General features: G+C 49.2%; 1 protein-coding gene and 1 long non-coding RNA gene across 3 annotated transcripts in view; one reads left to right on the forward strand and one right to left on the reverse strand.

The window, feature by feature from the left end:
* NTF4 (neurotrophin 4) overlaps positions 1-22,457 on the forward strand; it is a 264,224-nt gene that overhangs the window by 26,345 nt on the left and 215,422 nt on the right. The gene's annotated exons all lie outside the window — the stretch shown is intronic.
* LOC134965999 (uncharacterized) overlaps positions 1-22,457 on the reverse strand; it is a 31,586-nt gene that overhangs the window by 7,404 nt on the left and 1,725 nt on the right. The window contains exon 2 of the long non-coding RNA XR_010188564.1: positions 9,541-9,643. This is a non-coding gene — a long non-coding RNA (uncharacterized LOC134965999). The remainder of the gene's footprint in view (positions 1-9,540; positions 9,644-22,457) is intronic.

A 22,457-nucleotide genomic window follows, 5' to 3' on the forward strand; every position in this document is an offset into this window, starting at 1 on the left:
CAGGTGCAGCATTATATACATGTGAGCATTATACACAGGTGCAGCAGTATATACACGTGAGCATTATACACAGGTGCAGCAGTATATACATGTGGGCAGTATACATAGGTGCAGCAGTATATACATGTGGGCATTATACACATGTGCAGCAATATATACATGTGGGCATTATACACAGGTGCAGCAGTATATACATGTGGGCATTATACACAGGTGCAGAAGTATATACATGTGAGCATTATACACAGGTGCAGCAGTATAAACTCCAGTAAAGTTTTAATCAGAGATGTGCGGAAAAGATACACATGTGAGGCACTGCCATAGACATTTTACTCCAAAGTTTTGACTATAAAAATGATTAGAATAATACAGAGAGGATGTTTCTAACACATTCTTTGTATTTTTCATATACTTTATACTATCATAACTCTGGTGCAAATGTTAGTATGGCAGGAAAGGCCCTGCCTCACCCCACCACACGTCACTGACCTTTACAGTCAATGTTCTTCGTTCTTGCATATAGGCTGCAAATATGTACACAGTTGTAAATTAGTTTGCAATGAGTCCCGTTGCATCTCTTGTCATTTCAGGGTGGCAGCTTCACTTGCTAACATGAGCCGCTCCGTAGCCTAGAAAATTGCACTTGCTAAAGCCATGTGCATACAAATATAAATTAGGCCCTAAGTGCAGTCTAAAGAGAGCCGCCATTAATGCTAGTCTCATCTCCACCCATGGCGAAAACTGAGTCTATAATCAGTGGCGCACGCAGGGGGGGGTTCCGAGTACCTGGAACCCCCCGATGACCACAAAATATGTTTTGAGACGGAGACACAGCTGATCGCGGACAGGGAGCTGTAGCAACAGCAGAGAGCTATGCAGCTCTCTGCTTAGAGAATGTTCCGGCTGCCGGGGGAGCTGCTGACTGCGCACGCTCAGCCACAGCAGCTCCCTCCGTCCTCACACTGCCGCGGCCGCCCCTCTGCTCCCAGCCTTGTATACTGTATGTAAGTTTTTTTATGTGTGTTTTTGTATGATATGTATGTATGTATGTATGTATGTATGTATGTATGTGGGTTTGTGTGTGTGCTTGTGTACGTACGTACCTATGTATGTGTGTTTACATGTGTGAGTTTCTGTATGTATATATAATTGTGTGGTTTATATACATATATATATATATATATATATATATATATATATATATATAACTGGTAATCCTTCTTGGGTCCTGTGATATACCTCTATTGAAGAAAAATAGGCACCACTCCAAGGTTTTACATAGAGTCAAACAGTACTCAATTTTTTGCACCATGAAATTTTTTTTTTAAATACAGTTTGACCATATTTAAGTCCGTGGAGTGCCGCCTATTTTCCTTCAATAGAGGTCCTATCACAGGACCCAAGGAGGATTACCAGTTATAGATATTAATTTCAGGAGGGCACCCCAGCATCTTTGCTTTTTTTCATCCAGAGTGCCAGACGACCACGCAAATATATATATCTGCAAATGATGAATGGCACTCCTTACTAGTACTGCACAACATGCTCCGGTCCGGTGCCTGTCAGATTCAGATAATATGTATGGAAGCAGGACGGCACTCATGGATACTGGTAAACCATAGAAAATCAGCACAGGACGCTGTAGCTGTATGTCAACGTTTCAGAGTTAGACTCTTTTAAAGGAGTCTAACTCTGAAACGTTGACAAACAGCTTCAGCGTCCTGTGCTGATTTTCTATGGTTTACCAGTCTCTATGAGTGCCGTCTGCCTTCGTACATATATATATATGTATGTATGTATGTTTGTTTGTGTGTGTGTGTGTGTGTGTGTATATATATATATATATATATATTACACATACCTGCGCATATACTGTACATACACACCCATGGAAACCCCCCTCGCTAAATCCTGCGTTTGCCCCTGAATATATAATTGATCTTCCCAGAAACAAATCAGCCATATATGTAGACAAAAAAAATAAAAAAATACATTATATATATGTATCAATTGATCAATTCTAAGAAAGATGGTTTAATTGGTGCTTCATATGCAGACACTTTAATGAATAATCCTATAATCTATAATAAAGACAGTGGATAACTGGATTTTTTTATTTTTTTTAATGTAACATATTTATTAATCAGCTGATTGCTTTGGTCTCCACTTTAATTTTTACTGTTTTTTTTTCATGGGGCACAATATTTTATTATTATTCATCTATATTCTAACTGCTTCTGTAACTAACAAATAGGGGATTATTTAATTAGCTGTGAGGTTCTGTCAGACCCATATGGTTTAATGCATTACGGGATATTCGGGTAAAGGAAATATTGCTTGTTTTAGCTTGCACCCCGTAGAGGTGCGATCAAAAAAATCAAGCGCGATTTCCATACAGTGGTCAGAAATGTGCACAAAAATGTAATCAACCTGTAGTGTTAGATTTTATTCGATCTTATTCCAGTGATTAACGTTGCTGGCTTCTGCAGTGCTGTCTGTGTGGAGTTTGTATGTTCTGTCAGTGTTTGCAGTATTTTGAGGCACTGCAGTAAGTTCAATGGCTACTAGTGCTTGACCTGTTTACGTGTATTTTGCATGCTTTCATGTAAAAGATATAAACCCTGAGTTCCACTGTACATTCATCTATGTGATGCTGCAGTCAAGACCTGTTTGAGGCGTACACAGGAAAATTGCTGCCTGTACTTTGCATAGGTCTCAGGTTCACTTTAAATGTCTATTACACGACTTCTGCTTTGAAACTACAATTGTGAAAACTTTTGACATTATCAATGTAAATGGCTTTACTGATGTGCTTTTATAGCGTACGCTGCTTATTAATTCCATTTATATGACTCTGAAAAGACATAACTTAAAAAGATATGGTAAAAGAATAGGGCGTATTAAATAATGTATTAAACACTTGTCATTTCCATATATTTCCATAGGCTACTCCTAGGTGGTCTCGCTCATCTCCCACACGCTTTTCACACCTTTCCTAATAAATTCATACTTCAGCCTTTTAAACTACTTTATATAATGTACAACCCCATAGAGTTCTCTAGTGTTCCTTCTAGGCTGTTTTAGCAGGGTGCTGCACCCTGCCCATTTTTGAAATGTGAAAAAGCACCCTGCCCTTTTTCAGTGCACCCTGCAGGACCATAAATCGCCCCCTTGTATACAGAATGTAACAGTCAGAGTGCATGTTACAATGTTGTCATTTATTCCTTGCCCACCTCTGAAATTGGAACACAATTTCTATCCTTAGCCAACTGGATGGCAGAGGAGGCACTGTATATAACACGGGTGTGGTTCATCAAATCGACAGTATCTAGGTCGACAATGTTTAGGTCGACCACTATAGGTCGACAGTCACTAGGTCGACATGGATGGAAGGTCGACAGGGTTTCTAGGTCGACATGTGCTAGGTCGACAGGTCTAAAGGTCGACATGAGGATTTTTTTTTTTGGGTGTCGTTTTCTTCGTAGAGTGACCGGGATCCCAAATTAGTGCACCTCGTCCCCTCGCATGGCTCGCTTCGCTCGCCATGCTTCGAGCATGGTGCCTTCGCTCCGCTGCCGCTTCGCTCGGCACAGATTACCGTTCCAATCGTAGTCCACGTGGATCGTTCAGTATGAAAAAATTCAAAAAAAGAAATTTTTTTTGAAAAACTCATGTCGACCTTTAGACCTGTCGACCTAGCACATGTCGACCTAGAAACCCTGTCGACCTTCCATCCATGTCGACCTAGTGACTGTCGACCTATAGTGGTCGACCTAAACATTGTCGACCTAGATACTGTCGATCTTCAGACCGGATCCCATATAACACAGCATTCTGATAAAGAGGGAAAGAACAGGGTAAGCAGTGAGCATGTACTGCTTACAGTATTTCCCTAGTAGAACAGACTTATTTTTTTCCTATATATTTTAACCCATTGTTTAACTTTTCTGTTTTATAACACATACGGATTATAAGTAACTACTTCAGCACTGGAAAAGACATTTATAATTATCTACTTATGTATTTGCTACAGCCGATCTGTCAAGAAGACTGGACATATACAGTATGTTTCTCAGTACAGATGTTAGGTGTCTTATATGTATGCATGGGTATATGATTTACTAAGGGCAAAATGTATCTACAAAAACTATAAACATATGCGCTATGCTTTGTGCACAAAGCGTCACATCAAAAATGTGCCCTTCAGAATAAAAATGTGCCCTCTTCAATGCTCAGCACCCTGCCCTAAAAAAATCCTAGAGTGAACACTAGTTCTCTGTATAATAGTTACTATATAGTTGCTGTAGGGTGGTACGGATGGTGTAGTGGTTAGCATTACTGCCTCACAGCACTGAGGTCATGGGTTTGATTGCCACCATGGCCCTAACTGTGTGGAGTTTGTATATTCTCCCCGTACTTGCGTTGGTTTCCGGTTTCATTCCACAAACTTACTGGTAGATTAATTGGCTCCCAACAAAATTAACCCTAGCGTGAATGTGTGTTGCGTGTACATGTGATAGGGAATATAGGGGGTCATTCTGAGTTGATCGTAGCTGTGCTAAATTTAGCACAGCTACGATCAGGCACTCAGACATAGGGCTAGTCCGTGCCGCTGGCCAAGAGAACCTCATCGCTGCCCCTGGTCACAGCGGCTGCATGTGACGTCACGCAACCGCTGCGGCCTGCCTCCCGCACGGTCCGGCCACGCCTGCATTGGTCGAACCGCGCCCCCAAAATGGCGGCCAAACACCGCCGTGCCGCCCCCTCTTGCCCTTGCCCAGCGACCGCCTCTGCCTGTCAGTCAGGCAGAGGCGGTTACTAGGAAACGACGGCCTTTGGGCGTCCGGCTTGCGCCAGTGCACTGCGGCGCCAGCGCATGCGCAGTTCCGACCCGATCGCTGCGCTGCGATAAACTGCAGCGAGCGATCTGGTCGGAATGACCCCCTTAGACTGTAAGCTCCACTAGGGCAGAAACTGATGTGAATGGGCAAATATTCTCTGTAAAAGCGCTGCGGAATATGTGTGCGCTATATAAATAACTGGTAATAAATAAATAATAAATACTATATCAGGGGAGTTATTCAGGTTTCGTAGCAAGCCAAAAAAGTAAGCAACTTTGCAAAACAATGTCGCACTGCAGGGGGGGCAGATGTAACATGTGCAGAGAGAGTTAGATTTGGGTGGGGTGTGTTCGAACTGAATTCTTATACCCCTTTCACACGGAAAATGAAATTCCCGGGTGAAGAAGTTCTACCTGGCAATTTGCAGAAAACACGGGTCCTTTTTCTGTGTGAAAGGGTCAACCCAGGCTGACCTTTTCACGGTTGACCTTTTCATACAGACGAAATATCCATTTTGATCCGCAAATTCTTGACCCGGTAATATGCTTCTCCGTGTGAAAGGGGGGGTCAGGCAGAGACCGGAAAAATGACCTGGCACTGAAATGCCGGGTAATTGCTGGGATTTCTATCTGAAAAGGGTATAAGTTGCAATGTAGAAACACTATACCCCACCTAAATCTAACTCTCTCTGCACATGTTACATGTGCCCCACCTGCAGTGCAACATGGTTTTGCCGAATTTCTTATTTTTTTGGTTGGCTAACAAACCTGAATACCCCCTCCAAGTCGATAACAATTATGTACATAAGCAGTTTAGGAGCATCAGACGCACACAGGGCGCAGCCTGGAACCTCTCAGCAACGCTCTGCTGTGTCAGACCGAGTGTCTCACCTATGATGTCGAGGGCTCTCAAGCTGCGAGCGAATTCACAGAGGCTGACTATGGCACACAGAAAATGGCCCCGACACGCCTGCATTTTTCTAACCACCCTGTTACCTCCTTCAAACGCTGCCTACCTGTCACTCACTATGCAAATAAATCCTTTGTGCATACGCCATCGCCAATACATTGCCGTGCATGCGCGTTACGGTTTAGGCACATGCGCAGTAGCAAAACATCGCCCCACCGCTGAATCAGGCCCAATATTTGCAGGTACATTATCTTCTTCATGTAAACATAGAAACATAGAATTTGACGGCAGATAAGAACCACTTGGCCCATCTAGTCTGCCCCTTTTTTATCCTTTAGGTACTCTCAACCCTTTTTGAACCTTAATTCTTATTCATATGCATACATATACATACAGTGTGTACATATATGTATATCTTGGATTCCATTGCAGTTCTCGTGTTGGCAGCATTAGCACAGCACTTGTACATAGACCCTCATTCCGAGTTGATCGCATGTAGCAACTTTTTGCTGCTCGTGCAATCAACTTGACGCCGCCTATGGGGGAGTGTATTTTAGCATAGCAGGGCTGCGATCACTTGTGCAGCCCTGCTATGCTAAAAAAGTTTCCTGCAAAACAAGACAAGGGTCAGACTTAATTACCCAGTGCGACGGATCCAGCGACGAAGGTCCCGGAATTGACGTCAGACATCCACCCTCCAAACGCCTGGACACGCCTGCGTTCGGATCTCCACGCCCGGAAAACGTTGGGTATCCGCCCCAGAACACCTCCCCGCTGTCAGTCTTCTTGCGATCGCACTAGCGATCACTTTCTTGCCTCTTCTGGTCGTTGCGTCTCCGGGCAACGACGCATGGGCGCATTGCGGGCACCGCGCATGCGCAGTTCCAACTCATTTGCACCGCAGCAAAGAACCGCTGCGTGCGAGCAGGTCGGAATGACCCCCATAGCCCAGCGATATTCGTGTATACTGTATACTGCACCATTATTACTATAGTATTACTGTTGCCAGTGTACAACTCTTATCATCACGCAGAGTACTGGAGCTGCTATCAGCATATGCAGTGTGCACAGAGGGCCGGATTCTGATGTGGTTGGAGGCACATTGCGCAAAGAACCGATGTTCAGTATCTTGCGCAGCGCCAGACCTGTACTGCACATGTGTTGTTGTCAGTGATTGACAGTCTGCTGCCGTTTCGGGGGGGAGGGGTGCCGATGAGTGCCGTGTCCCAAAACGCTGCTATTGTGGGGGGAGGGGGGAGGCCAGGATCTCCATTGTAACATGGAGATTTCCTGGCCTCTATGTAGGAACTGTGGCAGCCGGCTTACGTGACCCCGTGGGTCATGCAGCCGGCCGATGGTGTCGCATGTGATCCGATGCAAGCAGGGGACGTCTGCTTATATCAGACGCCTCCTGCTGCATTCACATTTCTGTGCGTCGCTGCTGCCTCCATGTAACCAGGAGCGATTGCATCTCCAACCACATCCGAATCAGGCCTACACTTTTTTTTTTTTTATGTGTGTATATATATATATATATATATATATAAATATGTGATTGTTATCTATAGGTCCTATGGATACCAGTCACATATATTCATGGGTGTATATATCACATCACAAAACTCCATGGGCGGATGTACTAAGCATTGCTTCTGCGATCCGGTACATCCCTCCTCTTATGGAATCCATTCCGGCATAACTAATGCTGATACGTAACTAGAAATGCAATTAAAATTGCAATGGACTGCTCTCCCTATAAGAGCGGTCCTTGCAATAGAAGGATCCGTGCGCAGAGTGACGCAGCAGCCTCCGGGGGTGTTGGTAGGGATCCCATTGGATCTCTCTCAGGGGAATTGTGGAGAGAAGCCCATTGGGGGTCATTTTGACCCGTTTGCATGCAGCGGTTTATCGCTGCGGTGCGAACGGGTCCGGAATGCGCATGCGCAGTGGCCGGGTCACGTCGCATTTAATGAAGGAAGCGGTTGTACAGCCGACCGCAAAGAAGATTGACATTAGAAGGCGTTCCAGGGTGGATCCGGACAATTGGTTGCCATTTTCGGGGAGTGGTAAGGAAAACGCAGGCATGTCCAGGAGAACGGAGGGCGGATGTCTGACGTCAAAGCCGGCCCCAGCATCGCTGAGATCGTCGCACAGGGTAAGTATGTCCAGGCCTAGTCTACTTTTGCTTGAATTTGTTTTGCTTAGCAAGGCTGCACAAGCGATCGCAGCCCTGCTAAGCTAAAATACACTCCTCCATAGGCGTGGACTAGTTAATTGCAGCAGCAGCTAAAAGTTGCTGGCTGCGATCAACTCGGAATGACCCCCATAGTCTTCTATTAGGCAACACCATGTGTAGATGGCGTTACCTACCGGAGACAAGATTAGTACCACATTCCAGAGCCTGGTACATATGGGAATGCAGCCAAAACTCAGAAAATTTCAGTTTTCAGAATGTTGGCCGCATTTTCACTTTAGTACATCCCGCCCAATGTCACCAAAGGAGGCTGTGACATACACTACAGAGCCTTGTGATACTCTAGGGCATTTGTTTCACAATATTGAGTACAATGTGCATGACATACTTACATGGAGGACAGTGTGTTATAATATGGAACACAGCGTGTGATATATGGGGCCATTTTCGGAATTTGGCCACATTTCCCATATGCACCAAGCTCCATAATGCAATGCAGTCTGAAGCTTGGAGCTGGTAGGTAACACCACCTTTATGTGATGTTGCCAAGAGAATCCTATGGGCTTCCTAACACATTCTTCCTGAAAGGGATCAAATCTGATCCCTCCCAATGTCCCCTGTGGTGCGCGCGTACACTGCGCATGCACAGAAGGGCTCCCGGGTCATAACCCTGGAAGTCCTTCTACCGCAAAGGACAGATCTTACCAGGGGAGCTGTCCTTTGCGATTCTAATTGCATATCTAGGTAAACACCAGTGTTAGTAGTGGAAGCCATAATGCAATGCGTAGTACATCACACCTATAGAGTCCACATCTTATGGCAGGAAAGAGGGAGATAGAAGACAAGGATGGGGGAGTTGCTACCATGCTGAGACTTATAGTGCCACACAGGAAAAAAAGAAAATTCAGGTGAATACCACTAAGAATGCTGATATTGAAAACAGTTATAATAAACTCTACAATTTAACATTGACTACAATTGAGGCGTTTAGCACGTTTGGCCAGAAATGTGGGTCCACCTATCACAGTGACCGCATCAGGTGGGTCATGACAATATCACACACACATGGACCCATCAGCACGCACCTCATTCACTTGCTAACCCTGAGCAGGTGTCAGCTTACTGTCTGTAGAACATGGGCGTGTGCCCCCTGGCTCTGTCCTAAGTAACCCTCTGCGGAACTTGGCGTGGGAAAAAAGCCACGGCCGCTGCATTGTAGCACTTCAGACTCAGCCGCACACAGTTGTCGCATATCAAAATAATCGGTGCAGTCTCGTGAATTGGTTTTGTCCCATCACATTGCCATGAAACACACATTCAGTTGCAAATGCAAAAAAAATGAAAAAAAAAATGCTATATCGCTGAGCGCATCTTACTCGCGCATGTGGCATATTGAGGCTAGGTGTGTGAAGACACATCTGTATTATACACACATCCAGCTCTTACATAAAACGCAGTGAGTGGATACGGTTATACACCGCGGAGGAGACAAGTAACAGTGGTTTGGGATTCTGTAGGCCGGTTAACCACAGACTTTAAGAACATGCCAGTGATACTGCAATTAACATTTACATGCGGTGTGTAACCAGCGCTTACCCCTACAGTCAGGGTGTGTTAATGACAGACACCCCATCAACTTCCCTTGCGTTCACTTCACATGCATTGCATTATGGATCCTGTTAATAATGCCAGTGTGAACCTAGAAAACAGAGCATACAGGGTTAATGCAGAGTTTCATTCAAGCCAGATTGATTGTGATGACAGCTATGTAACCAAGCATATTGTATCAATAGTGGTTACATAGGGGGTCATTCCGAGTTCTACGCTAGCTTCATTCAATCGCTGCGCAGCGATGAAGCAAAAAAACGGCACTTCTGCGCATGCGTATGCGGCGCAATGCGCACGCGCGTCGTATAATTGCAATGAACGATGTAGTTACACACAGGGTCTAGCAAAGCTTTTCAGTCGCACTGCTGGCCGCAGAGTGATTGACAGGAAGTGGGCGTTTCTGGGTGTCAACTGACCGTTTTCAGGGAGTGTTCGGAAAACGCAGGCGTGCCAGGAAAAACGCAGTCGTGGCTGGGCGAACGCAAGGCGTGTTCGTGACGTCAAAACAGGAACTGAACAGTCTGAAGTGATCGCAAGCGCTGAGTAGATATTGAGCTACTCTAAAACTGCACAAAAAAGTTTGCCGCCGCTCTGCGATCCTTTCGTTTGCACTTCTGCTAAGCTAAAATACACTCCCAGTGGGCGGCGGCATAGCGTTTGCACGGCTGCTAAACACTGCTAGCGAGCGAAAAACTCGGAATGACCACCATAGATTCAAATAACTCAGCGTATGATCTTATACCCGCGTTTGGTTCTGTATCCACGGTCAGTGGCGCCAAGAAGGGTTAAGGGGACAAATTACCCAAGCTCAGGTCTGATGGAGGGACCTAGTGGGACCTAGGTGTACTTCCCCCCCCCCCACGCCCCTGTACCTGGCAGTTGCAGCTCTTTTCCTTAGCCCAACAAACAGCTGCAGTGTGGCTAAGGAAGCGCTTAAAATACTCTCAGGCTCTTTACTGCTTTACTGTCCTACCCACAATACCCGTGTGACTCTGGCTGCATTGCATGCAAAGTGTCTAAAGTGGATACTGCACCACCGCTGCTCCAATTGCAGGTGGAGATGGGTATTGGGGTCACCCCCTGCCACACCCACACCCATTTGTATCTTGTTAATGTACACATGCTCTTTAACAGCGGGGTATTACACGTTTTATAAACTACACACAACTGCATATCAAACAGTTATCTGACCAGACAGAACATAAACATATGTTACATGTACAGTGAGATACAGCTGTGTAGCTTCTTACATCACATTACTTAATTATCACCAGGACACTTTCTCTAGCGTCCTAGTGGATGCTGGGGACTCCGTAAGTACCATGGGGAATAGCGGGCTCCGCAGGAGACTGGGCACTCTAAAGAAAGATTTAGTACTATCTGGTGTGCACTGGCTCCTCCCTCTATGCCCCTCCTCCAGACCTCAGTTAGAATATGTGCCCGGCCGAGCTGGGTGCTCCTAGTGGGCTCTCCTGAGCTTGCTAGATTAGAAAGTATTTTGTTAGGTTTTTGTTTTCAGAGAGCTTCTGCTGGCAACAGACTCACTGCTACGAGGGACTGAGGGGAGAGAAGCAAACCTACTCACGGCAGCTAGGTAGCGCTTCTTAGGCTACTGGACACCATTAGCTCCAGAGGGATCGAACACAGGTACCTAACCTTGATCGTCCGTTCCCGGAGCCGCGCCGCCGTCCCCCTCGCAGAGCCAGAAGAACAGAAGCAGCAGAAACATGAAGACATCGAAATCGGCGGCTGAAGACTCCTGTCTTCACCTAAGGTAGTGCGCAGCACTGCAGCTGTGCGCCATTGCTCCCACAGCACACCGCACACTCCGGTCACTGTAGGGCGCAGGGGGGGGGGGGGGGCGCCCTGGGCAGCAATTAAATACCTTTTTTGGCAAAAAGAGACATATATACAGTCTGGGACTGTATATATGCCAGAGCCCCCGCCATTTTTTACACATTAAAGAAGCCCGCCGCTGAGGGGGCGGGGCCTTCTTCCTCAGCACACCAGCGCCATTTTCTCTTCTCAGCTCCGCTGGAAGGACGCTCCCCAGGCTCTCCCCTGCAGTATACAGGTGCAATAGAGGGTAAAAAAGAGAGGGGGGGCACATAAATTTAGGCGCAGTATATATATTAACAGCAGTTACAGGGTAAACACAAAGTTACAGTGTAATCCCTAATTATATAGCGCTCTGGTGTGTGCTGGCATACTCTCTCTCTGTCTCCCCAAAAGCCTTTGTGGGGTCCTGTCCTCAGTCAGAGCATTCCCTGTGTGTGTGCTGTGTGTCGGTACGCCTGTGTCGACATGTTTGATGAGGAAGGATACGTGGAGGCAGAACAGGTGCAGCTGAGTGTGGTGTCGCCGCCGACGGTGCCGACACCTGATTGGATGGATATGTGGAAGGTGTTAAATGATAATGTAAACTCCTTGCATAACAGATTGGATAAAACTGTAACCGGGGGACAGGCAGGGTCTCAACCCGTGCCTGATCCTACAGCGCAGAGGCCGTCAGGGTCCCAAAAGCGCACACTATCCCAGATAGTTGACACAGATGTCGACACGGAATCTGACTCCAGTGTCGATGACGATGAGGCAAAGTTGCAGCCTAAAATGACTAAAGCCTTACGCTACATGATTGTAGCTATGAAGGATGTATTACACATTTCTGAGGAAAATCCTGTCCCTGACAAGAGGATTTATATGTATGGGGAGAAAAAGCATGAAGTGACTTTTCCCCCTTCACATGAATTAAATGAATTATGTGAAAAAGCGTGGTTTTCCCCTGACAGGAAGGTGATAGTTTCCAAGAGATTACTTATGGCGTATCCTTTCCCGCCAACGGACAGGTTACGCTGGGAATCCTCCCCTAGGGTAGACAAGGTGTTGACACGCTTGTCTAAGAAGGTGGCCCTGCCGTCTCAGGATACGGCCGCCCTAAAGGATCCTGCGGATAGAAAGCAGGAAGCTATCCTGAAGTCAGTTTATACATATTCTGGCACCCTGCTGAGGCCAGCAATTGCTTCGGCCTGGATGTGTAGTGCGGTAGCTGCATGGACGGATTCTCTGTCTGAGGAGTTGGATACCCTGGACAGGGACACTGTTCTACAGACCCTGGCACATATCAAGGACGCGGTCCTATATATGCGGGATGCCCAGAGGGACATTTGCCTGCTGGGCTCTAGAGTTAACGCTATGTCCATTTCTGCCAGAAGGGTCTTATGAACTCGGCAATGGACAGGGGATACCGACTCTAAAAAACACATGGAGGTTTTACCTTATAAGGGTGAGGAATTGTTTGGGGACGGTCTCTCGGACCTAGTTTCCACAGCTACGGCTGGGAAGTCAAATTTCTTGCCTTATGTCCCTCCACAACCTAAGAAAGCACCGTATTATCAAATGCAGTCCTTTCGTTCTCAGAGGAGCAAGAAGGTCAGAGGTGCGTCCTTTCTTGCCAGAGGCAGGGGTAGAGGAAAAAAGCTGCACCACGCAGCTAGTTCCCAGGAACAAAAGTCTTCCCCGGCTTCTACTAAATCCACCGCATGACGCTGGGGCTCCACAGGCGGAGCCAGGAGCTGTGGGGGCGCGTCTCCGACATTTCAGCCACCAGTGGGTTCGCTCACAGGTGGATCCTTGGGCTATACAAATTGTGTCTCAGGGATACAAACTGGAATTCGAGGTGATGCCCCCTCACCGTTACCTAAAATCGGCCTTACCAGCTTCCCCCATGGAAAGGGAGATAGTGGTGGAGGCAATTCACAAACTTTTTCTCCAGAAAGTGGTGGTAGAGGTCCCCCCCCTTCAACGGGGAAGGGGCTACTATTCCACTATGTTTGTGGTACCGAAACCGGACGGTTCGGTCAGACCCATTTTAAATTTAAAATCCCTGAACATTTATCTGAAGACATTCAAGTTCAAAATGGAATCGCTCAGAGCGGTCATTGCAAGCCTGGAGGAAGGGGATTTTATGGTGTCTCTGGACATCAAGGATGCTTACTTGCATGTCCCCATTTATCCGCCTCATCAGGAGTACCTCAGGTTTGTGGTACGGGACTGTCATTACCAATTCCAGACGTTGCCGTTTGGCCTGTCCACGGCACCGAGAGTTTTTACCAAAGTGATGGCGGAGATGATGGTACTCCTTCGGAAGCAAGGGGTTACAATTATCCCATACTTGGACGATCTCCTCATAAAGGCGAGGTCCAGGGAGCGGTTGCTGTTCAGTGTAGCACACTCTCAGGAAGTGTTGCGTCAGCACGGCTGGATTCTGAACATTCCAAAGTCGCAGCTGATTCCTGCGACGCGTCTGCCCTTCCTGGGCATGATTCTGGACACAGACCAGAAGAAGGTGTTTCTCCCGGAGGTGAAGGCTCAGGAGCTCGTGACTCTGGTCAGAGACCTCCTAAAGCCAAAACAGGTGTCGGTGCATCACTGCACACGAGTCCTGGGAAAGATGGTGGCATCATACGAAGCCATTCCCTTCGGCAGGTTCCATGCGAGGATCTTTCAGTGGGATCTGCTGGACAAGTGGTCCGGATCGCATCTTCAGATGCATCGGATGATCACCCTGTCCCCCAGGGCCAGGGTGTCTCTTCTGTGGTGGCTACAAGGTGCTCACCTCCTCGAGGGCCGCAGATTCGGCATACAGGACTGGGTCCTGGTGACCACGGATGCAAGCCTCCGAGGGTGGGGGGCAGTCACTCAAGGAAGAAACTTCCAAGGGTTGTGGTCAAGTCAGGAGACTTGTCTGCACATCAATATCCTGGAACTAAGGGCCATATACAACGCCCTGAGTCAAGCGGAGCCTCTACTTCGAAACCAACCGGTGCTGATTCAGTCAGACAACATCACGGCAGTGGCCCATGTAAACCGCCAGGGCGGCACAAGAAGCAGGGTGGCAATGGCAGAAGCCACCAGGATTCTTCGGTGGGCGGAGAATCACGTACTAGCACTGTCAGCAGTGTTCATTCCGGGAGTGGACAACTGGGAAGCAGGCTTCCTCAGCAGACACGACCTCCACCCGGGAGAGTGGGGACTTCATCAAGAAGTCTTCACGCAGATTGCAAATAGATGGGAACTGCCACAGGTGGACATGATGGCGTCCCGTATCAACAAAAAGCTAAAAAGATATTGCGCCAGGTCCAGGGACCCTCAGGCGATAGCTGTGGACGCACTGGTAACACCGTGGGTGTTCCAGTCGGTCTATGTGTTTCCTCCTCTTCCTCTCATACCAAAGGTGCTCAGAATTGTAAGAAAAAGAGGAGTGAGAACAATACTCATTGTTCCGGATTGGCCAAGACGAACTTGGTACCCGGAATTGCAAGAAATGCTCACAGAGGACCCATGGCCTCTGCCTCTCAGACAGGACCTGTTACAACAGGGGCCCTGTCTGTTCCAAGACTTACCGCGGCTGCGTTTGACGGCATGGCGGTTGAACACCGGATCCTAGCAGAAAAGGGCATTCCGGAAGCAGTTATTCCTACGCTGATAAAGGCTAGGAAGGACGTGACAGCGAAACATTATCACCATATATGGCGAAAATATGTTGCTTGGTGTAAGGCCAGGAAGGCCCCTACAGAGGAATTCCAACTCGGTCGATTCCTGCAGTTCCTACAGTCGGGTGTGACTATGGGCCAGAAATTAGGGTCCATAAAAGTCCAGATTTCGGCCCTATCCATTTTCTTTCAAAAAGAACTGGCTTCACTGCCTGAGGTTCAGACGTTTGTTAAGGGAGTGTTGCATATTCAACCTCCTTTTGTGCCACCAGTGGCACCCTGGGATCTTAACGTGGTTTTGGCTTTCTTGAAATCCCATTGGTTTGAGCCACTTAAGACGGTGGAGCTAAAGTATCTCACGTGGAAAGTGGTCATGCTGTTGGCCCTAGCTTCAGCTAGGCGTGTGTCAGAATTGTCGGCTTTGTCATGTAAAAGCCCCTATCTGGTTTTCCATATGGACAGGGCAGAATTGCGAACTCGTCCGCAGTTTCTGCCAAAGGTGGTGTCATCTTTTCATCTGAACCAACCCATTGTGGTGCCTGCGGCTACTCGTGACTTGGAGGATTCCAAGTTGCTTGATGCAGTCAGGGCTTTGAAGATCTATGTTGCCAGGACGGCTGGAGTCAGGAAGACTGACTCGCTGTTTATCCTGTATGCATCCAACAAGCTGGGTGCTCCTGCTTCAAAGCAAACCATTGCTTGCTGGATCTGTAACATGATTCAGCAGGCTCATTCTGCGGCTGGATTGCCGCATCCAAAATCAGTAAAAGCCCATTCCACAAGGAAGGTGGGCTCTTCTTGGGCGGCTGCCCGAGGGGTCTCGGCATTACAGCTTTGCCGAGCTGCTACTTGGTCGGGTTCAAACACATTTACAAAGTTCTACAAGTTTGATACCCTGGCTGAGGAGGACCTGGTGTTTGCCCATTCGGTGCTGCAGAGTCATCCGCACTCTCCCGCCCGTTTGGGAGCTTTGGTATAATCCCCATGGTCCTTACGGAGTCCCCAGCATCCACTAGGACGTTAGAGAAAATAAGAATTTACTTACCAGTAATTCTATTTCTCGTAGTCCGTAGTGGATGCTGGGCGCCCGTCCCTAGTGCGGACTTCCTGCAATACGTGTATATAGTTATTGCTTAATAAAGGGTTATGTTATGTTGGCATCCATTGGTTGATGCTCTATTGTTTGTTCATACTGTTAACTGGGTAAGTTTATCACAAGTTATACGGTGTGATTGGTGTGGCTGGTATGAGTCTTACCCTGGATTCCAAAATCCTTTCCTTGTAATGTCAGCTCTTCCGGGCACAGTTTCCTTAACTGAGGTCTAGAGGAGGGGCATAGAGGGAGGAGCCAGTGCACACCAGATAGTACTAAATCTTTCTTTAGAGTGCCCAGTCTCCTGCTGAGCCCGCTATTCACCATAGTCCTTACGGAGTCCCCAGCATCCACTACGGACTACGAGAAATAGAATTACCGGTAAGTAAATTCTTATTTTTATATCTTCTGGAAATGAAGCGTCAGGCGTCCGACAAGTGGCTGGTTGTTCCCAGCATTTTATGGTCTTTCAGAGGTAGAGCCGCACACTCTGGGAGCAATAGCCCGGTCTGATTCATATCATGGAGCGCCAGGGCCAAGGTACAATAATTTGCAAGTGTATTGAAAATTCTGGATAACAGATTTTATTACGGAAGTCTGGAACAAATCTAGAATGTGATGTATGTTAAAAATCTAATCGTGGAAATATTTTGTAGCGTTATCGCGTCCTTACGTTATAGATACCTGTAACACGCAACTCACTGGCAGCTAATGTTTACAGTCGTTGGCAAGCTAAGAGCGAAACTTACCGGGCAAGGTTACAGAAACAAGAATTTGATAAATGATGTGCACATTATGTACATTGGACTCCAAAGTATATATAACCTCTGAAATGTGATCATCGTGCGTCTGCACTGGTGAAATGATAAAGTCTAACGTTTTAGATAATACATCAACATAGGGTATACAGTAGGAGTATCATTCCTTGTAGTAGAGTCAGTTCCAGTGGAGCTCTGAGTATGACTAATCCTAGAGGTCATGATCAAGAATTAGATTTGACCGAATTCCTACGACTCAGACAGACAAAGCCTAATCTTTATCCTTAGACGTTTACTGCATATGAACTAAAGTCACATGACCAACCGCGGCATCCTCACACTAAGGGTGGAATTCAGTTGTTTTAAAAGTCAGTTGGGTGTCTGTTTTATCCTGTCTATTCCGATCCAGTTTCCCCACTGCACATGTGAGCCCTTGGGCTGCACTTACGCACAGTATAGGTCTCTATTGATACTGTAGCCTATAGATGGTGTTAGTTATCAGGGCCAATCTCCAAAATCTACTGTATGCTTTGTTTAACTTGGGAAATTGTCCATGGTTTTAACTGTCTGATGGTAGGCCAAGTCTAAGCTGTATGATAAGAACCTTTGAGAATAAAGGGGCCACGGCCGAAACTAGGATTTATGTCACCCGGGGCAAGGCAGTAATTTGGTGTCTTTGCAACAACCTGTGCAGGTCGATTGAAGACTTTAAATACTTCATTATGGAGCAGTTACAGTACAAGAATGGTGTGACTCTGGTTTGTCATGCTGCCCTACAGTCTTTAACTTATTTCAGGACATGCTTAGGGAAAGCAGCGCTATAATATTACAGTAGTATACCATATGGAGGGATGGAGATTTTCCCACTGTCCCTATCTAGCAGCAGCTACATATAGTGCAGGCATCCAGCCCTTCAGCCTTTCCTTCCAAGATGGCTGCTCCCCCGCTGGTCCTGCGGTTGTACCACGATTAAGGGCTTTGGTATGCAGAAACAGTGAGGCACTGGGACTCCCTCAGACCCAGCATCCAGGAGGAGAAGCAGCCAGATATGCCAGGAGTATTGAGGGAGTCACAGGAGCGCTGCCGGAGTGTCACAGGAGCGTTATTGGAGTGTCACAGGAGCGTTGCAGGAGTGTCACAGGAGCGCTGCCGGAGTGTCACAGGAGTGTTGTTGGAGTGTGTCAGGAGTGCTGCGGGAGTGTCACAGAAAGTACTGCTGCCGGAGTGTCACAGGAGTGTTATTGGAGTGTCACAGGAGCGCTGCCGGAGTGTCACAGGAGCGTTGTTGGAGTGTCACAGGAGTGATGTGGAGGTGTCACAGCAGCGTTGCAGGAGTGTCACAGGAGCGCTGTGGGAGTGTCACAGGAGCGCAGTGGAAGTGTCACAGGAGTGTTATTGGAGTGTCACAGGAGCGCTGCGGGAGTGTCACAGGAGCGCTGTGGAGGCGTCACAGGAGCGTTGTTGGTGTGTAACAGGAGCGTTGTTGGAGTGTCACAGGAGCGCAGCGGAAGTGTCACAGGAGCGCTGTGGAGGCGTCACAGGAGCGCTGCAGAGGCGTCACAGGAGCGTTGTTGGAGTGTCAGAGGAGTGTTGTTGGAGTGTCACAGGAGCACAGCGGAAGTGTCACAGGAGCACTGTGGAGGCGTCACGGGAGTGTTGTTGGAGTGTCACAGGAGCACAGCGGAAGTGTCACAGGAGCGCTGTGGAGGCGTCACAGGAGTGTTGTTGGAGTGTCACAGGAGCACAGCGGAAGTGTCACAGGAGTGCTGTGGAGGCGTCACGGGAGTGTTGTTGGAGTGTCACAGGAGCACAGCGGAAGTGTCACAGGAGCGCTGTGGAGGCGTCACGGGAGTTTTGTTGGAGTGTCACAGGAGCACAGCGGAAGTGTCACAGGAGCGCTGTGGAGGCGTCACAGGAGCGTTGTTGGAGTGTCACAGGAGTGTTGTTGGAGTGTCACAGGAGCACAGCGGAAGTGTCACAGGAGCGCTGTGGAGGCGTCACAGGAGCGTTGTTGGAGTGTCACAGGAGTGTTGTTGGAGTGTCACAGGAGCACAGCGGAAGTGTCACAGGAGCGCTGTGGAGGCGTCACAGGAGCGTTGTTGGAGTGTCACAGGAGTGTTGTTGGAGTGTCACAGGAGCGCAGCGGAAGTGTCACAGGAGCGCTGTGGAGGCGTCACGGGAGTGTTGTTGGAGTGTCACAGGAGCGTTGTTGGAGTGTCACAGGAGCGCAGCGGAAGTGTCACAGGAGCACTGTGGAGGCGTCACGGGAGTGTTGTTGGAGTGTCACAGGAGTGTTGTTGGAGTGTCACAGGAGCGCAGCGGAAGTGTCACAGGAGCGCTGTGGAGGCGTCACGGGAGTGTTGTTGGAGTGTCACAGGAGTGTTGTTGGAGTGTCACAGGAGCGCAGCGGAAGTGTCACAGGAGCACTGTGGAGGCGCCACGGGAGTGTTGTTGGAGTGTCACAGGAGTGTTGTTGGAGTGTCACAGGAGCACTGCGGGAGTGTCACAGGAGCGCTGTGGAGGCGTCACAGGAGTTTTGTTGGTGTGTAACAGGAGCGTTGTTGGAGTGTCACAGGAGTGTTGTTGGAGTGTCACAGGAGCACAGCGGAAGTGTCACAGGAGCACTGTGGAGGCGTCACAGGAGCGTTGTTGGAGTGTCACAGGAGTGTTGTTGGAGTGTCACAGGAGCACAGCGGAAGTGTCACAGGAGCGTTTTGGAGTGTCACAGGAGTGTTGTTGGAGTGTCACAGGAGCGCTGTGGAGGTGTCACAGGAGCGTTGTTGGAGTGTCACAGGAGTGATGTGGAGGTGTCACAGCAGCGTTGCAGGAGTGTCACAGGAGCGCTGTGGGAGTGTCACAGGAGCGCAGTGGAAGTGTCACAGGAGTGTTATTGGAGTGTCACAGGAGCGCTGCGGGAGTGTCACAGGAGCGCTGTGGAGGCGTCACAGGAGCGTTGTTGGTGTGTAACAGGAGCGTTGTTGGAGTGTCACAGGAGCGCAGCGGAAGTGTCACAGGAGCGCTGTGGAGGCGTCACAGGAGCGTTGTTGGAGTGTCACAGGAGCGCAGTGGAAGTGTCACAGGAGCGCTGCGGAGGCGTCACAGGAGCGTTGTTGGAGTGTCAGAGGAGTGTTGTTGGAGTGTCACAGGAGCACAGCGGAAGTGTCACAGGAGCACTGTGGAGGCGTCACGGGAGTGTTGTTGGAGTGTCACAGGAGCACAGCGGAAGTGTCACAGGAGCGCTGTGGAGGCGTCACAGGAGTGTTGTTGGAGTGTCACAGGAGCACAGCGGAAGTGTCACAGGAGTGCTGTGGAGGCGTCACGGGAGTGTTGTTGGAGTGTCACAGGAGCACAGCGGAAGTGTCACAGGAGCGCTGTGGAGGCGTCACGGGAGTTTTGTTGGAGTGTCACAGGAGCACAGCGGAAGTGTCACAGGAGCGCTGTGGAGGCGTCACAGGAGCGTTGTTGGAGTGTCACAGGAGTGTTGTTGGAGTGTCACAGGAGCACAGCGGAAGTGTCACAGGAGCGCTGTGGAGGCGTCACAGGAGCGTTGTTGGAGTGTCACAGGAGTGTTGTTGGAGTGTCACAGGAGCGCAGCGGAAGTGTCACAGGAGCGCTGTGGAGGCGTCACGGGAGTGTTGTTGGAGTGTCACAGGAGCGTTGTTGGAGTGTCACAGGAGCGCAGCGGAAGTGTCACAGGAGCACTGTGGAGGCGTCACGGGAGTGTTGTTGGAGTGTCACAGGAGTGTTGTTGGAGTGTCACAGGAGCGCAGCGGAAGTGTCACAGGAGCGCTGTGGAGGCGTCACGGGAGTGTTGTTGGAGTGTCACAGGAGTGTTGTTGGAGTGTCACAGGAGCGCAGCGGAAGTGTCACAGGAGCACTGTGGAGGCGCCACGGGAGTGTTGTTGGAGTGTCACAGGAGTGTTGTTGGAGTGTCACAGGAGCACTGCGGGAGTGTCACAGGAGCGCTGTGGAGGCGTCACAGGAGTTTTGTTGGTGTGTAACAGGAGCGTTGTTGGAGTGTCACAGGAGTGTTGTTGGAGTGTCACAAGAGCACAGCGGAAGTGTCACAGGAGCGCTGTGGAGGCGTCACAGGAGCGTTGTTGGAGTGTCACAGGAGTGTTGTTGGAGTGTCACAGGAGCACAGCGGAAGTGTCACAGGAGCGTTTTGGAGTGTCACAGGAGTGTTGTTGGAGTGTCACAGGAGCGCAGCGGAAGTGTCACAGGAGCGCTCTGGAGGCGTCACGGGAGTGTTGTTGGAGTGTCACAGGAGTGTTGTTGGAGTGTCACTGGAGCGCAGCGGAATTGTCACAGGAGCGCTGTGGAGGCGTCACGGGAGTGTTGTTGGAGTGTCACAGGAATGTTGTTGGAGTGTCACAGGAGTGTTGTTGGAGTGTCACAGGAGCGCTGTGGAGGCGTCACAGGAGTTTTGTTGGTGTGTAACAGGAGCGTTGTTGGAGTGTCACAGGAGTGTTGTTGGAGTGTCACAGGAGCACAGCGGAAGTGTCACAGGAGCGCTGTGGAGGCGTCACAGGAGCGTTGTTGGAGTGTCACAGGAGTGTTGTTGGAGTGTCACAGGAGCACAGCGGAAGTGTCACAGGAGCGTTTTGGAGTGTCACAGGAGTGTTGTTGGAGTGTCACAGGAGCGCAGCGGAAGTGTCACAGGAGCGCTCTGGAGGCGTCACGGGAGTGTTGTTGGAGTGTCACAGGAATGTTGTTGGAGTGTCACAGGAGTGTTGTTGGAGTGTCACAGGAGTGTTGTTGGAGTGTCACTGGAGCGCAGCGGAATTGTCACAGGAGCGCTGTGGAGGCGTCACGGGAGTGTTGTTGGAGTGTCACAGGAATGTTGTTGAAGTGTCACAGGAGAGTTGTTGGAGTGTCACAGGAGCGCAGCGGAAGTGTCACAGGAGCGCTGTGGAGGCGTCACAGGAATGTTGTTGGAGTGTCACAGGAGCGCTGCGGGAGTGTCACAGGAGCGTCACAGGAGCGCTGTGGAGGCGTCACAGGAGTTTTGTTGGTGTGTAACAGGAGCGTTGTTGGAGTGTCACAGGAGCGCAGCGGAAGTGTCACAGGAGCGCTGTGGCGGCGTCACAGGAGTGTTGTTGGAGTGTCACAGGAGCACAGCGGAAGTGTCACAGGAGCGCTGTGGAGGCGTCACAGGAGCGTTGTTGGAGTGTCACAGGAGTGTTGTTGGAGTGTCACAGGAGTGTTGTTGGAGTGTCACAGGAGCACAGCAGAAGTGTCACAGGAGCGCTGTGGAGGCGTCACAGGAGCGTTGTTGGAGTGTCACAGGAGTGTTGTTGGAGTGTCACAGGAGCACAGCGGAAGTGTCACAGGAGTGCTGTGGAGGCGTCACGGGAGTGTTGTTGGAGTGTCACAGGAGTGTTGTTGGAGTGTCACAGGAGCACAGCGGAAGTGTCACAGGAGCGCTGTGGAGGCGTCACGGGAGTGTTGTTGGAGTGTCACAGGAGTGTTGTTGGAGTGTCACAGGAGCGCAGCGGAAGTGTCACAGGAGCGCTGTGGAGGCGTCACGGGAGTGTTGTTGGAGTGTCACAGGAGTGTTGT

The sequence above is a fragment of the Pseudophryne corroboree genome, chromosome 10 (genome assembly GCF_028390025.1).
Source record: "Pseudophryne corroboree isolate aPseCor3 chromosome 10, aPseCor3.hap2, whole genome shotgun sequence".
Taxonomy (NCBI): Eukaryota; Metazoa; Chordata; class Amphibia; order Anura; family Myobatrachidae; genus Pseudophryne; species Pseudophryne corroboree.